This window comes from Salmo salar, unplaced genomic scaffold, assembly GCF_965601325.2.
Source record: "Salmo salar unplaced genomic scaffold, fSalSal1 ptg000432l, whole genome shotgun sequence".
Classification (NCBI taxonomy): domain Eukaryota; kingdom Metazoa; phylum Chordata; class Actinopteri; order Salmoniformes; family Salmonidae; genus Salmo; species Salmo salar.
In genome coordinates this window covers 674,249-691,051 of record NW_027675387.1, presented here as the reverse complement: position 1 = coordinate 691,051, position 16,803 = coordinate 674,249, and positions in this window count along the sequence as shown.

Sequence of the window (16,803 nt, the reverse complement as noted above, 5' to 3'; positions counted from 1 at the left end):
TATAACCTGACTAGAGGGAGCCAGTCGTCACTATAACCTGACTAGAGGGAGGGAGCCAGTCATCACTATAACCTGACTAGAGGGAGGGAGCCAGTCATCACTATAACCTGACTAGAGGGAGCCAGTCATCACTATAACCTGACTAGAGGGAGCCAGTCATCACTATAACCTGACTAGAGGGAGCCAGTCATCACTATAACCTGACTAGAGGGAGGGAGCCAGTCATCACTATAACCTGACTAGAGGGAGGGAGCCAGTCATCACTATAACCTGACTGGAGGGAGCCAGTCATCACTATAACCTGACTGGAGGGAGCCAGTCATCAATATAACCTGGCTAGAGGGAGCCAGTCGTCACTGTAACCTGACTAGAGGGAGCCAGTCATCACTATAACCTGACTAGAGGGAGGGAGCCAGTCATCACTATAACCTGACTAGAGGGAGGGAGCCAGTCATCACTATAACCTGACTAGAGGGAGGGAGCCAGTCATCACTATAACCTGACTAGAGGGAGCCAGTCATCACTATAACCTGACTAGAGGGAGGGAGCCAGTCATCACTATAACCTGACTAGAGGGAGGGAGCCAGTCATCACTATAACCTGACTAGAGGGAGCCAGTCATCACTATAACCTGACTAGAGGGAGGGAGCCAGTCATCACTATAACCTGACTAGAGGGAGCCAGTCATCAATATAACCTGACTAGAGGGAGCCAGTCATCACTATAACCTGACTAGAGGGAGGGAGCCAGTCATCACTATAACCTGACTAGAGGGAGCCAGTCATCAATATAACCTGACTAGAGGGAGCCAGTCATCACTATAACCTGACTAGAGGGAGGGAGCCAGTCATCACTATAACCTGACTAGAGGGGGTCAGTCATCACTATAACCTGACTAGAGGGAGGGAGCCAGTCATCACTATAACCTGACTAGAGGGAGGGAGCCAGTCATCACTATAACCTGACTAGAGGGAGCCAGTCGTCAACATAACCTGACTGGAGGGAGCCAGTCATCACTATAACCTGACTGGAGGGAGCCAGTCATCACTATAACCTGACTAGAGGGAGCCAGTCATCACTATAACCTGACTAGAGGGAGCCAGTCATCACTATAACCTGACTAGAGGGAGGGAGCCAGTCATCACTATAACCTGACTAGAGGGAGCCAGTCATCACTATAACCTGACTAGAGGGAGCCAGTCATCAATATAACCTGACTAGAGGGAGCCAGTCATCACTATAACCTGACTAGAGGGAGGGAGCCAGTCATCACTATAACCTGACTAGAGGGTGCCAGTCATCACTATAACCTGACTAGAGGGAGGGAGCGAGTCATCACTATAACCTGACTAGAGGGAGCCAGTCATCACTATAACCTGACTAGAGGGAGGGAGCCAGTCATCAATATAACCTGACTAGAGGGAGGGAGCCAGTCATCACTATAACCTGACTAGAGGGAGCCAGTCATCACTATAACCTGACTAGAGGGAGCCAGTCATCACTATAACCTGACTAGAGGGAGGGAGCCAGTCATCACTATAACCTGACTAGAGGGAGCCAGTCATCACTATAACCTGACTAGAGGGAGCCAGTCATCACTATAACCTGACTAGAGGGAGCCAGTCATCACTATAACCTGACTAGAGGGAGGGAGCCAGTCACCACTATAACCTGACTAGAGGGAGGGAGCCAGTCATCACTATAACCTGACTAGAGGGAGGGAGCCAGTCACCACTATAACCTGACTAGAGGGAGGGAGCCAGTCATCACTATAACCTGACTAGAGGGAGGGAGCCAGTCATCACTATAACCTGACTAGAGGGAGGGAGCCAGTCATCACTATAAACTGACTAGAGGGAGCCAGTCATCACTATAACCTGACTAGAGGGAGGGAGCCAGTCATCACTATAACCTGACTAGAGGGAGCCAGTCATCACTATAACCTGACTAGAGGGAGCCAGTCATTACTATAACCTGACTAGAGGGAGCCAGTCATCACTATAACCTGACTGGAGGGAGCCAGTCATCACTATAACCTGACTAGAGGGAGGGAGCCAGTCATCAATATAACCTGACTAGAGGGAGCCAGTCATCACTATAACCTGACTGGAGGGAGCCAGTCATCACTATAACCTGACTAGAGGGAGGGAGCCAGTCATCACTATAACCTGACTAGAGGGAGGGAGCCAGTCATCACTATAACCTGACTAGAGGGAGCCAGTCGTCACTATAACCTGACTAGAGGGAGCCAGTCATCACTATAACCTGACTAGAGGGAGCCAGTCATCACTATAACCTGACTAGAGGGAGCCAGTCATCACTATAACCTGACTAGAGGGAGGGAGCCAGTCATCACTATAACCTGACTAGAGGGAGCCAGTCATCAATATAACCTGACTAGAGGGAGCCAGTCATCACTATAACCTGACTAGAGGGAGGGAGCCAGTCATCACTATAACCTGACTAGAGGGGGTCAGTCATCACTATAACCTGACTAGAGGGAGGGAGCCAGTCATCACTATAACCTGACTAGAGGGAGCCAGTCATCACTATAACCTGACTAGAGGGAGCCAGTCGTCAACATAACCTGACTGGAGGGAGCCAGTCATCACTATAACCTGACTGGAGGGAGCCAGTCATCACTATAACCTGACTAGAGGGAGCCAGTCATCACTATAACCTGACTAGAGGGAGCCAGTCATCACTATAACCTGACTAGAGGGAGGGAGCCAGTCATCACTATAACCTGACTAGAGGGAGCCAGTCATCACTATAACCTGACTAGAGGGAGCCAGTCATCAATATAACCTGACTAGAGGGAGCCAGTCATCACTATAACCTGACTAGAGGGAGGGAGCCAGTCATCACTATAACCTGACTAGAGGGTGCCAGTCATCACTATAACCTGACTAGAGGGAGGGAGCGAGTCATCACTATAACCTGACTAGAGGGAGCCAGTCATCACTATAACCTGACTAGAGGGAGGGAGCCAGTCATCAATATAACCTGACTAGAGGGAGGGAGCCAGTCATCACTATAACCTGACTAGAGGGAGGGAGCCAGTCACCACTATAACCTGACTAGAGGGAGGGAGCCAGTCATCACTATAACCTGACTAGAGGGAGGGAGCCAGTCATCACTATAACCTGACTAGAGGGAGGGAGCCAGTCATCACTATAAACTGACTAGAGGGAGCCAGTCATCACTATAACCTGACTAGAGGGAGGGAGCCAGTCATCACTATAACCTGACTAGAGGGAGCCAGTCATCACTATAACCTGACTAGAGGGAGCCAGTCATTACTATAACCTGACTAGAGGGAGCCAGTCATCACTATAACCTGACTGGAGGGAGCCAGTCATCACTATAACCTGACTAGAGGGAGGGAGCCAGTCATCAATATAACCTGACTAGAGGGAGCCAGTCATCACTATAACCTGACTGGAGGGAGCCAGTCATCACTATAACCTGACTAGAGGGAGGGAGCCAGTCATCACTATAACCTGACTAGAGGGAGGGAGCCAGTCATCACTATAACCTGACTAGAGGGAGCCAGTCGTCACTATAACCTGACTAGAGGGAGCCAGTCATCACTATAACCTGACTAGAGGGAGCCAGTCATCACTATAACCTGACTAGAGGGAGCCAGTCGTCACTATAACCTGACTAGAGGGAGGGAGCCAGTCATCACTATAACCTGACTGGAGGGAGCCAGTCATCAATATAACCTGGCTAGAGGGAGCCAGTCATCACTATAACCTGACTAGAGGGAGGGAGCCAGTCATCACTATAACCTGACTAGAGGGAGGGAGCCAGTCATCACTATAACCTGACTAGAGGGAGGGAGCCAGTCATCACTATAACCTGACTAGAGGGAGGGAGCCAGTCATCACTATAACCTGACTAGAGGGAGCCAGTCGTCACTATAACCTGACTAGAGGGAGCCAGTCATCACTATAACCTGACTAGAGGGAGGGAGCCAGTCATCACTATAACCTGACTAGAGGGAGCCAGTCGTCACTATAACCTGACTAGAGGGAGGGAGCCAGTCATCACTATAACCTGACTAGAGGGAGGGAGCCAGTCATCACTATAACCTGACTAGAAGGAGGGAGCCAGTCATCACTATAACCTGACTAGAGGGAGCCAGTCATCACTATAACCTGACTAGAGGGAGCCAGTCATCACTATAACCTGACTAGAGGGAGCCAGTCATCACTATAACCTGACTAGAGGGAGGGAGCCAGTCATCACTATAACCTGACTAGAGGGAGGGAGCCAGTCATCACTATAACCTGACTAGAGGGAGGGAGCCAGTCATCACTATAACCTGACTAGAGGGAGGGAGCCAGTCATCATTATAACCTGACTAGAGGGAGGGAGCCAGTCATCACTATAACCTGACTAGAGGGAGGGAGCCAGTCATCACTATAACCTGACTAGAGGGAGGGAGCCAGTCATCACTATAACCTGACTAGAGGGAGGGAGCCAGTCATCACTATAACCTGACTAGAGGGAGGGAGCCAGTCATCACTATAACCTGACTAGAGGGAGCCAGTCATCACTATAACCTGACTAGAGGGAGGGAGCCAGTCATCACTATAACCTGACTAGAGGGAGGGAGCCAGTCATCACTATAACCTGACTAGAGGGAGCCAGTCGTCACTATAACCTGACTAGAGGGAGGGAGCCAGTCATCACTATAACCTGACTGGAGGGAGCCAGTCATCACTATTACCTGACTGGAGGGAGCCAGTCATCAATATAACCTGGCTAGAGGGAGCCAGTCATCACTATAACCTGACTAGAGGGAGGGAGCCAGTCATCACTATAACCTGACTAGAGGGAGGGAGCCAGTCATCACTATAACCTGACTAGAGGGAGCCAGTCATCACTATAACCTGACTAGAGGGAGGGAGCCAGTCATCACTATAACCTGACTAGAGGGAGGGAGCCAGTCATCACTATAACCTGACTAGAGGGAGGGAGCCAGTCGTCACTATAACCTGACTAGAGGGAGGGAGCCAGTCATCACTATAACCTGACTAGAGGGAGGGAGCCAGTCATCACTATAACCTGACTAGAGGGAGCCAGTCATCACTATAACCTGACTAGAGGGAGCCAGTCATCACTATAACCTGACTAGAGGGAGCCAGTCATCACTATAACCTGACTAGAGGGAGGGAGCCAGTCATCACTATAACCTGACTAGAGGGAGGGAGCCAGTCATCACTATAACCTGACTAGAGGGAGCCAGTCATCACTATAACCTGACTAGAGGGAGCCAGTCATCACTATAACCTGACTAGAGGGAGGGAGCCAGTCATCACTATAACCTGACTAGAGGGAGGGAGCCAGTCATCACTATAACCTGACTAGAGGGAGGGAGCCAGTCATCACTATAACCTGACTAGAGGGAGGGAGCCAGTCATCACTATAACCTGACTAGAGGGAGGGAGCCAGTCATCACTATAACCTGACTAGAGGGAGGGAGCCAGTCATCACTATAACCTGACTAGAGGGAGGGAGCCAGTCATCACTATAAACTGACTAGAGGGAGCCAGTCATCACTATAACCTGACTAGAGGGAGGGAGCCAGTCATCACTATAACCTGACTAGAGGGAGGGAGCCAGTCATCACTATAACCTGACTAGAGGGAGGGAGCCAGTCATCACTATAACCTGACTAGAGGGAGCCAGTCATCACTATAACCTGACTAGAGGGAGCCAGTCATCACTATAACCTGACTAGAGGGAGCCAGTCATCACTATAACCTGACTAGAGGGAGCCAGTCGTCACTATAACCTGACTAGAGGGAGGGAGCCAGTCATCACTATAACCTGACTAGAGGGAGCCAGTCATCAATATAACCTGACTAGAGGGAGGGAGCCAGTCATCACTATAACCTGACTAGAGGGAGCCAGTCATCACTATAACCTGACTAGAGGGAGCCAGTCATCACTATAACCTGACTAGAGGGAGCCAGTCATCACTATAACCTGACTAGAGGGAGGGAGCCAGTCATCACTATAACCTGACTAGAGGGAGGGAGCCAGTCATCACTATAACCTGACTAGAGGGAGGGAGCCAGTCATCACTATAACCTGACTAGAGGGAGGGAGCCAGTCATCACTATAACCTGACTAGAGGGAGGGAGCCAGTCATCACTATAACCTGACTAGAGGGAGCCAGTCATCACTATAACCTGACTAGAGGGAGCCAGTCATCACTATAACCTGACTAGAGGGAGCCAGTCATCACTATAACCTGACTAGAGGGAGGGAGCCAGTCATCACTATAACCTGACTAGAGGGAGGGATACAGTCATCACTATAACCTGACTAGAGGGAGGGAGCCAGTCATCACTATAACCTGACTAGAGGGAGCCAGTCATCACTATAACCTGACTAGAGGGAGGGAGCCAGTCATCACTATAACCTGACTAGAGGGAGGGAGCCAGTCATCACTATAACCTGACTAGAGGGAGCCAGTCATCACTATAACCTGACTAGAGGGAGGGAGCCAGTCATCACTATAACCTGACTAGAGGGAGGGAGCCAGTCATCACTATAACCTGACTAGAGGGAGGGAGCCAGTCATCAATATAACCTGACTAGAGGGAGCCAGTCATCACTATAACCTGACTAGAGGGAGGGAGCCAGTCATCACTATAACCTGACTAGAGGGAGGGAGCCAGTCATCACTATAACCTGACTAGAGGGAGGGAGCCAGTCATCAATATAACCTGACTAGAGGGAGCCAGTCATCACTATAACCTGACTAGAGGGAGGGAGCCAGTCATCACTATAACCTGACTAGAGGGAGGGAGCCAGTCATCACTATAACCTGACTAGAGGGAGCCAGTCATCACTATAACCTGACTAGAGGGAGGGAGCCAGTCATCACTATAACCTGACTAGAGGGAGGGAGCCAGTCATCACTATAACCTGACTAGAGGGAGGGAGCCAGTCATCACTATAACCTGACTAGAGGGAGGGAGCCAGTCATCACTATAACCTGACTAGAGGGAGGGAGCCAGTCATCACTATAACCTGACTAGAGGGAGCCAGTCATCACTATAACCTGACTAGAGGGAGGGAGCCAGTCATCACTATAACCTGACTAGAGGGAGGGAGCCAGTCATCACTATAACCTGACTAGAGGGAGGGAGCCAGTCATCACTATAACCTGACTAGAGGGAGCCAGTCATCACTATAACCTGACTAGAGGGAGCCAGTCATCACTATAACCTGACTAGAGGGAGGGAGCCAGTCATCACTATAACCTGACTAGAGGGAGGGAGCCAGTCGTCACTATAACCTGACTAGAGGGAGCCAGTCATCACTATAACCTGACTAGAGGGAGCCAGTCATCACTATAACCTGACTAGAGGGAGGGAGCCAGTCATCACTATAACCTGACTAGAGGGAGGGAGCCAGTCATCACTATAACCTGACTAGAGGGAGGGAGCCAGTCATCACTATAACCTGACTAGAGGGAGGGAGCCAGTCATCACTATAACCTGACTAGAGGGAGGGAGCCAGTCATCACTATAACCTGACTAGAGGGAGCCAGTCATCACTATAACCTGACTAGAGGGAGCCAGTCATCACTATAACCTGACTAGAGGGAGCCAGTCATCACTATAACCTGACTAGAGGGAGGGAGCCAGTCATCACTATAACCTGACTAGAGGGAGGGATACAGTCATCACTATAACCTGACTAGAGGGAGGGAGCCAGTCATCACTATCACCTGACTAGAGGGAGCCAGTCATCACTATAACCTGACTAGAGGGAGGGAGCCAGTCATCACTATAACCTGACTAGAGGGAGGGAGCCAGTCATCACTATAACCTGACTAGAGGGAGCCAGTCATCACTATAACCTGACTAGAGGGAGGGAGCCAGTCATCACTATAACCTGACTAGAGGGAGGGAGCCAGTCATCACTATAACCTGACTAGAGGGAGGGAGCCAGTCATCACTATAACCTGACTAGAGGGAGGGAGCCAGTCATCACTATAACCTGACTAGAGGGAGGGAGCCAGTCATCACTATAACCTGACTAGAGGGAGGGAGCCAGTCATCACTATAACCTGACTAGAGGGAGCCAGTCATCACTATAACCTGACTAGAGGGAGGGAGCCAGTCATCACTATAACCTGACTAGAGGGAGGGAGCCAGTCATCACTATAACCTGACTAGAGGGAGGGAGCCAGTCATCACTATAACCTGACTAGAGGGAGCCAGTCATCACTATAACCTGACTAGAGGGAGCCAGTCATCACTATAACCTGACTAGAGGGAGGGAGCCAGTCATCACTATAACCTGACTAGAGGGAGGGAGCCAGTCATCACTATAACCTGACTAGAGGGAGGGAGCCAGTCATCACTATAACCTGACTAGAGGGAGGGAGCCAGTCATCACTATAACCTGACTAGAGGGAGGGAGCCAGTCATCACTATAACCTGACTAGAGGGAGGGAGCCAGTCATCACTATAACCTGACTAGAGGGAGCCAGTCATCACTATAACCTGACTAGAGGGAGCCAGTCATCACTATAACCTGACTAGAGGGAGCCAGTCATCACTATAACCTGACTAGAGGGAGGGAGCCAGTCATCACTATAACCTGACTAGAGGGAGGGATACAGTCATCACTATAACCTGACTAGAGGGAGGGAGCCAGTCATCACTATCACCTGACTAGAGGGAGCCAGTCATCACTATAACCTGACTAGAGGGAGGGAGCCAGTCATCACTATAACCTGACTAGAGGGAGGGAGCCAGTCATCACTATAACCTGACTAGAGGGAGCCAGTCATCACTATAACCTGACTAGAGGGAGGGAGCCAGTCATCACTATAACCTGACTAGAGGGAGGGAGCCAGTCATCACTATAACCTGACTAGAGGGAGGGAGCCAGTCATCACTATAACCTGACTAGAGGGAGGGAGCCAGTCATCACTATAACCTGACTAGAGGGAGGGAGCCAGTCATCACTATAACCTGACTAGAGGGAGGGAGCCAGTCATCACTATAACCTGACTAGAGGGAGGGAGCCAGTCATCACTATAACCTGACTAGAGGGAGGGAGCCAGTCATCACTATAACCTGACTAGAGGGAGCCAGTCATCACTATAACCTGACTAGAGGGAGGGAGCCAGTCATCACTATAACCTGACTAGAGGGAGGGAGCCAGTCATCACTATAACCTGACTAGAGGGAGGGAGCCAGTCATCACTATAACCTGACTAGAGGGAGCCAGTCATCACTATAACCTGACTAGAGGGAGCCAGTCATCACTATAACCTGACTAGAGGGAGGGAGCCAGTCATCACTATAACCTGACTAGAGGGAGGGAGCCAGTCATCACTATAACCTGACTAGAGGGAGGGAGCCAGTCATCACTATAACCTGACTAGAGGGAGCCAGTCATCACTATAACCTGACTAGAGGGAGGGAGCCAGTCATCACTATAACCTGACTAGAGGGAGGGAGCCAGTCATCACTATAACCTGACTAGAGGGAGGGAGCCAGTCATCACTATAACCTGACTAGAGGGAGGGAGCCAGTCATCACTATAACCTGACTAGAGGGAGCCAGTCATCAATATAACCTGACTAGAGGGAGGGAGCCAGTCATCACTATAACCTGACTAGAGGGAGGGAGCCAGTCATCACTATAACCTGACTAGAGGGAGCCAGTCATCACTATAACCTGACTAGAGGGAGGGAGCCAGTCATCACTATAACCTGACTAGAGGGAGGTAGCCAGTCATCACTATAACCTGACTAGAGGGAGGGAGCCAGTCATCACTATAACCTGACTGGAGGGAGGGAGCCAGTCATCACTATAACCTGACTAGAGGGAGGGAGCCAGTCATCACTATAACCTGACTAGAGGGAGGGAGCCAGTCACCACTATAACCTGACTAGAGGGAGGGAGCCAGTCATCACTATAACCTGACTAGAGGGAGGGAGCCAGTCATCACTATAACCTGACTAGAGGGAGGGAGCCAGTCATCACTATAACCTGACTAGAGGGAGCCAGTCATCACTATAACCTGACTAGAGGGAGGGAGCCAGTCATCACTATAACCTGACTAGAGGGAGGGAGCCAGTCATCACTATAACCTGACTAGAGGGAGGGAGCCAGTCGTCACTATAACCTGACTAGAGGGAGGGAGCCAGTCATCACTATAACCTGACTAGAGGGAGCCAGTCATCACTATAACCTGACTAGAGGGAGGGAGCCAGTCGTCACTATAACCTGACTAGAGGGAGGGAGCCAGTCATCACTATAACCTGACTAGAGGGAGGGAGCCAGTCATCACTATAACCTGACTAGAGGGAGGGAGCCAGTCATCACTATAACCTGACTAGAGGGAGGGAGCCAGTCATCACTATAACCTGACTAGAGGGAGGGAGCCAGTCATCAATATAACCTGACTAGAGGTAGCCAGTCATCACTATAACCTGACTAGAGGGAGGGAGCCAGTCATCACTATAACCTGACTAGAGGGAGGGAGCCAGTCATCACTATAACCTGACTAGAGGGAGGGAGCCAGTCATCACTATAACCTGACTAGAGGGAGGGAGCCAGTCATCACTATAACCTGACTAGAGGGAGGGAGCCAGTCATCACTATAACCTGACTAGAGGGAGGGAGCCAGTCATCACTATAACCTGACTAGAGGGAGGGAGCCAGTCATCACTATAACCTGACTAGAGGGAGGGAGCCAGTCATCACTATAACCTGACTAGAGGGAGCCAGTCATCACTATAACCTGACTAGAGGGAGGGAGCCAGTCATCACTATAACCTGACTAGAGGGAGGGAGCCAGTCATCACTATAACCTGACTAGAGGGAGGGAGCCAGTCATCACTATAACCTGACTAGAGGGAGCCAGTCATCACTATAACCTGACTAGAGGGAGGGAGCCAGTCATCACTATAACCTGACTAGAGGGAGGGAGCCAGTCATCACTATAACCTGACTAGAGGGAGGGAGCCAGTCATCACTATAACCTGACTAGAGGGAGGGAGCCAGTCATCACTATAACCTGACTAGAGGGAGCCAGTCATCACTATAACCTGACTAGAGGGAGCCAGTCATCACTATAACCTGACTAGAGGGAGGGAGCCAGTCATCACTATAACCTGACTAGAGGGAGGGAGCCAGTCATCACTATAACCTGACTAGAGGGAGCCAGTCATCACTATAACCTGACTAGAGGGAGCCAGTCATCACTATAACCTGACTAGAGGGAGGGAGCCAGTCATCACTATAACCTGACTAGAGGGAGGGAGCCAGTCATCACTATAACCTGACTAGAGGGAGCCAGTCATCACTATAACCTGACTAGAGGGAGCCAGTCATCACTATAACCTGACTAGAGGGAGGGAGCCAGTCATCACTATAACCTGACTAGAGGGAGGGAGCCAGTCATCACTATAACCTGACTAGAGGGAGCCAGTCATCACTATAACCTGACTAGAGGGAGCCAGTCATCACTATAACCTGACTAGAGGGAGGGAGCCAGTCATCACTATAACCTGACTAGAGGGAGGGAGCCAGTCATCACTATAACCTGACTAGAGGGAGCCAGTCATCACTATAACCTGACTAGAGGGAGCCAGTCATCACTATAACCTGACTAGAGGGAGGGAGCCAGTCATCACTATAACCTGACTAGAGGGAGGGAGCCAGTCATCACTATAACCTGACTAGAGGGAGCCAGTCATCACTATAACATGACTAGAGGGAGGGAGCCAGTCATCACTATAACCTGACTAGAGGGAGCCAGTCATCACTATAACCTGACTAGAGGGAGGGAGCCAGTCATCACTATAACCTGACTAGAGGGAGGGAGCCAGTCATCACTATAACCTGACTAGAGGGAGCCAGTCATCACTATAACCTGACTAGAGGGAGCCAGTCATCACTATAACCTGACTAGAGGGAGGGAGCCAGTCATCACTATAACCTGACTAGAGGGAGGGAGCCAGTCATCACTATAACCTGACTAGAGGGAGCCAGTCATCACTATAACATGACTAGAGGGAGGGAGCCAGTCATCACTATAACCTGACTAGAGGGAGCCAGTCGTCACTATAACCTGACTAGAGGGAGGGAGCCAGTCGTCACTATAACCTGACTAGAGGGAGGGAGCCAGTCATCACTATAACCTGACTAGAGGGAGGGAGCCAGTCATCACTATAACCTGACTGGAGGGAGCCAGTCATCACTATAACCTGACTAGAGGGAGGGAGCCAGTCATCACTATAACCTGACTAGAGGGAGGGAGCCAGTCATCACTATAACCTGACTAGAGGGAGGGAGCCAGTCATCACTATAACCTGACTAGAGGGAGGGAGCCAGTCATCACTATAACCTGACTAGAGGGAGGGAGCCAGTCATCACTATAACCTGACTAGAGGGAGGGAGCCAGTCATCACTATAACCTGACTAGAGGGAGCCAGTCATCACTATAACCTGACTAGAGGGAGGGAGCCAGTCGTCACTATAACCTGACTAGAGGGAGGGAGCCAGTCATCACTATAACCTGACTAGAGGGAGGGAGCCAGTCATCACTATAACCTGACTAGAGGGAGCCAGTCATCACTATAACCTGACTAGAGGGAGCCAGTCATCACTATAACCTGACTAGAGGGAGGGAGCCAGTCATCACTATAACCTGACTAGAGGGAGGGAGCCAGTCATCACTATAACCTGACTAGAGGGAGGGAGCCAGTCATCAATATAACCTGACTAGAGGGAGGGAGCCAGTCATCACTATAACCTGACTAGAGGGAGGGAGCCAGTCATCACTATAACCTGACTAGAGGGAGGGAGCCAGTCATCACTATAACCTGACTAGAGGGAGGGAGCCAGTCATCACTATAACCTGACTAGAGGGAGGGAGCCAGTCATCACTATAACCTGACTAGAGGGAGGGAGCCAGTCGTCACTATAACCTGACTAGAGGGAGGGAGCCAGTCATCACTATAACCTGACTAGAGGGAGGGAGCCAGTCGTCACTATAACCTGACTAGAGGGAGGGAGCCAGTCATCACTATAACCTGACTAGAGGGAGGGAGCCAGTCATCACTATAACCTGACTAGAGGGAGCCAGTCATCACTATAACCTGACTAGAGGGAGGGAGCCAGTCATCACTATAACCTGACTAGAGGGAGGGAGCCAGTCATCACTATAACCTGACTAGAGGGAGCCAGTCATCAATATAACCTGACTAGAGGGAGCCAGTCATCACTATAACCTGACTAGAGGGAGGGAGCCAGTCATCACTATAACCTGACTAGAGGGAGGGAGCCAGTCATCACCATAACCTGACTAGAGGGAGGGAGCCAGTCATCACTATAACCTGACTAGAGGGAGCCAGTCATCACTATAAACTGACTAGAGGGAGGGAGCCAGTCATCACTATAACCTGACTAGAGGGAGCCAGTCATCACTATAACCTGACTAGAGGGAGCCAGTCATCACTATAACCTGACTAGAGGGAGCCAGTCATCACTATAACCTGACTAGAGGGAGGGAGCCAGTCATCACTATAACCTGACTAGAGGGAGGGAGCCAGTCATCACTATAACCTGACTAGAGGGAGGGAGCCAGTCATCACTATAACCTGACTAGAGGGAGGGAGCCAGTCATCACTATAACCTGACTAGAGGGAGGGAGCCAGTCATCACTATAACCTGACTAGAGGGAGGGAGCCAGTCATCACTATAACCTGACTAGAGGGAGGGAGCCAGTCATCACTATAACCTGACTAGAGGGAGGGAGCCAGTCATCACTATAACCTGACTAGAGGGAGCCAGTCATCACTATAACCTGACTAGAGGGAGCCAGTCATCACTATAACCTGACTAGAGGGAGGGAGCCAGTCATCACTATAACCTGACTAGAGGGAGCCAGTCATCACTATAACCTGACTAGAGGGAGGGAGCCAGTCATCACTATAACCTGACTAGAGGGAGCCAGTCATCACTATAACCTGACTAGAGGGAGGGAGCCAGTCATCACTATAACCTGACTAGAGGGAGCCAGTCATCACTATAACCTGACTAGAGGGAGCCAGTCATTACTATAACCTGACTAGAGGGAGCCAGTCATCACTATAACCTGACTGGAGGGAGCCAGTCATCACTATAACCTGACTAGAGGGAGGGAGCCAGTCATCAATATAACCTGACTAGAGGGAGCCAGTCATCACTATAACCTGACTGGAGGGAGCCAGTCATCACTATAACCTGACTAGAGGGAGGGAGCCAGTCATCACTATAACCTGACTAGAGGGAGCCAGTCGTCACTATAACCTGACTAGAGGGAGGGAGCCAGTCATCACTATAACCTGACTGGAGGGAGCCAGTCATCACTATAACCTGACTGGAGGGAGCCAGTCATCAATATAACCTGGCTAGAGGGAGCCAGTCGTCACTGTAACCTGACTAGAGGGAGCCAGTCATCACTATAACCTGACTAGAGGGAGGGAGCCAGTCATCACTATAACCTGACTAGAGGGAGGGAGCCAGTCATCACTATAACCTGACTAGAGGGAGCCAGTCGTCACTATAACCTGACTAGAGGGAGGGAGCCAGTCATCACTATAACCTGACTAGAGGGAGGGAGCCAGTCATCACTATAACCTGACTAGAGGGAGCCAGTCATCACTATAACCTGACTAGAGGGAGCCAGTCATCACTATAACCTGACTAGAGGGAGCCAGTCATCACTATAACCTGACTAGAGGGAGGGAGCCAGTCATCACTATAACCTGACTAGAGGGAGGGAGCCAGTCATCACTATAACCTGACTGGAGGGAGCCAGTCATCACTATAACCTGACTGGAGGGAGCCAGTCATCAATATAACCTGGCTAGAGGGAGCCAGTCGTCACTGTAACCTGACTAGAGGGAGCCAGTCATCACTATAACCTGACTAGAGGGAGGGAGCCAGTCATCACTATAACCTGACTAGAGGGAGGGAGCCAGTCATCACTATAACCTGACTAGAGGGAGGGAGCCAGTCATCACTATAACCTGACTAGAGGGAGCCAGTCATCACTATAACCTGACTAGAGGGAGGGAGCCAGTCATCACTATAACCTGACTAGAGGGAGGGAGCCAGTCGTCACTATAACCTGACTAGAGGGAGGGAGCCAGTCATCACTATAACCTGACTAGAGGGAGGGAGCCAGTCATCACTATAACCTGACTAGAGGGAGCCAGTCATCACTATAACCTGACTAGAGGGAGCCAGTCATCACTATAACCTGACTAGAGGGAGGGAGCCAGTCATCACTATAACCTGACTAGAGGGAGGGAGCCAGTCATCACTATAACCTGACTAGAGGGAGGGAGCCAGTCATCAATATAACCTGACTAGAGGGAGGGAGCCAGTCATCACTATAACCTGACTAGAGGGAGGGAGCCAGTCATCACTATAACCTGACTAGAGGGAGGGAGCCAGTCATCACTATAACCTGACTAGAGGGAGGGAGCCAGTCATCACTATAACCTGACTAGAGGGAGGGAGCCAGTCATCACTATAACCTGACTAGAGGGAGGGAGCCAGTCGTCACTATAACCTGACTAGAGGGAGGGAGCCAGTCATCACTATAACCTGACTAGAGGGAGGGAGCCAGTCGTCACTATAACCTGACTAGAGGGAGGGAGCCAGTCATCAATATAACCTGACTAGAGGGAGGGAGCCAGTCATCACTATAACCTGACTAGAGGGAGCCAGTCATCACTATAACCTGACTAGAGGGAGGGAGCCAGTCATCACTATAACCTGACTAGAGGGAGGGAGCCAGTCATCACTATAACCTGACTAGAGGGAGCCAGTCATCAATATAACCTGACTAGAGGGAGCCAGTCATCACTATAACCTGACTAGAGGGAGGGAGCCAGTCATCACTATAACCTGACTAGAGGGAGGGAGCCAGTCATCACCATAACCTGACTAGAGGGAGGGAGCCAGTCATCACTATAACCTGACTAGAGGGAGCCAGTCATCACTATAAACTGACTAGAGGGAGGGAGCCAGTCATCACTATAACCTGACTAGAGGGAGCCAGTCATCACTATAACCTGACTAGAGGGAGCCAGTCATCACTATAACCTGACTAGAGGGAGCCAGTCATCACTATAACCTGACTAGAGGGAGGGAGCCAGTCATCACTATAACCTGACTAGAGGGAGGGAGCCAGTCATCACTATAACCTGACTAGAGGGAGGGAGCCAGTCATCACTATAACCTGACTAGAGGGAGGGAGCCAGTCATCACTATAACCTGACTAGAGGGAGGGAGCCAGTCATCACTATAACCTGACTAGAGGGAGGGAGCCAGTCATCACTATAACCTGACTAGAGGGAGGGAGCCAGTCATCACTATAACCTGACTAGAGGGAGGGAGCCAGTCATCACTATAACCTGACTAGAGGGAGCCAGTCATCACTATAAACTGACTAGAGGGAGCCAGTCATCACTATAACCTGACTAGAGGGAGGGAGCCAGTCATCACTATAACCTGACTAGAGGGAGCCAGTCATCACTATAACCTGACTAGAGGGAGGGAGCCAGTCATCACTATAACCTGACTAGAGGGAGCCAGTCATCACTATAACCTGACTAGAGGGAGGGAGCCAGTCATCACTATAACCTGACTAGAGGGAGCCAGTCATCACTATAACCTGACTAGAGGGAGCCAGTCATTACTATAACCTGACTAGAGGGAGCCAGTCATCACTATAACCTGACTGGAGGGAGCCAGT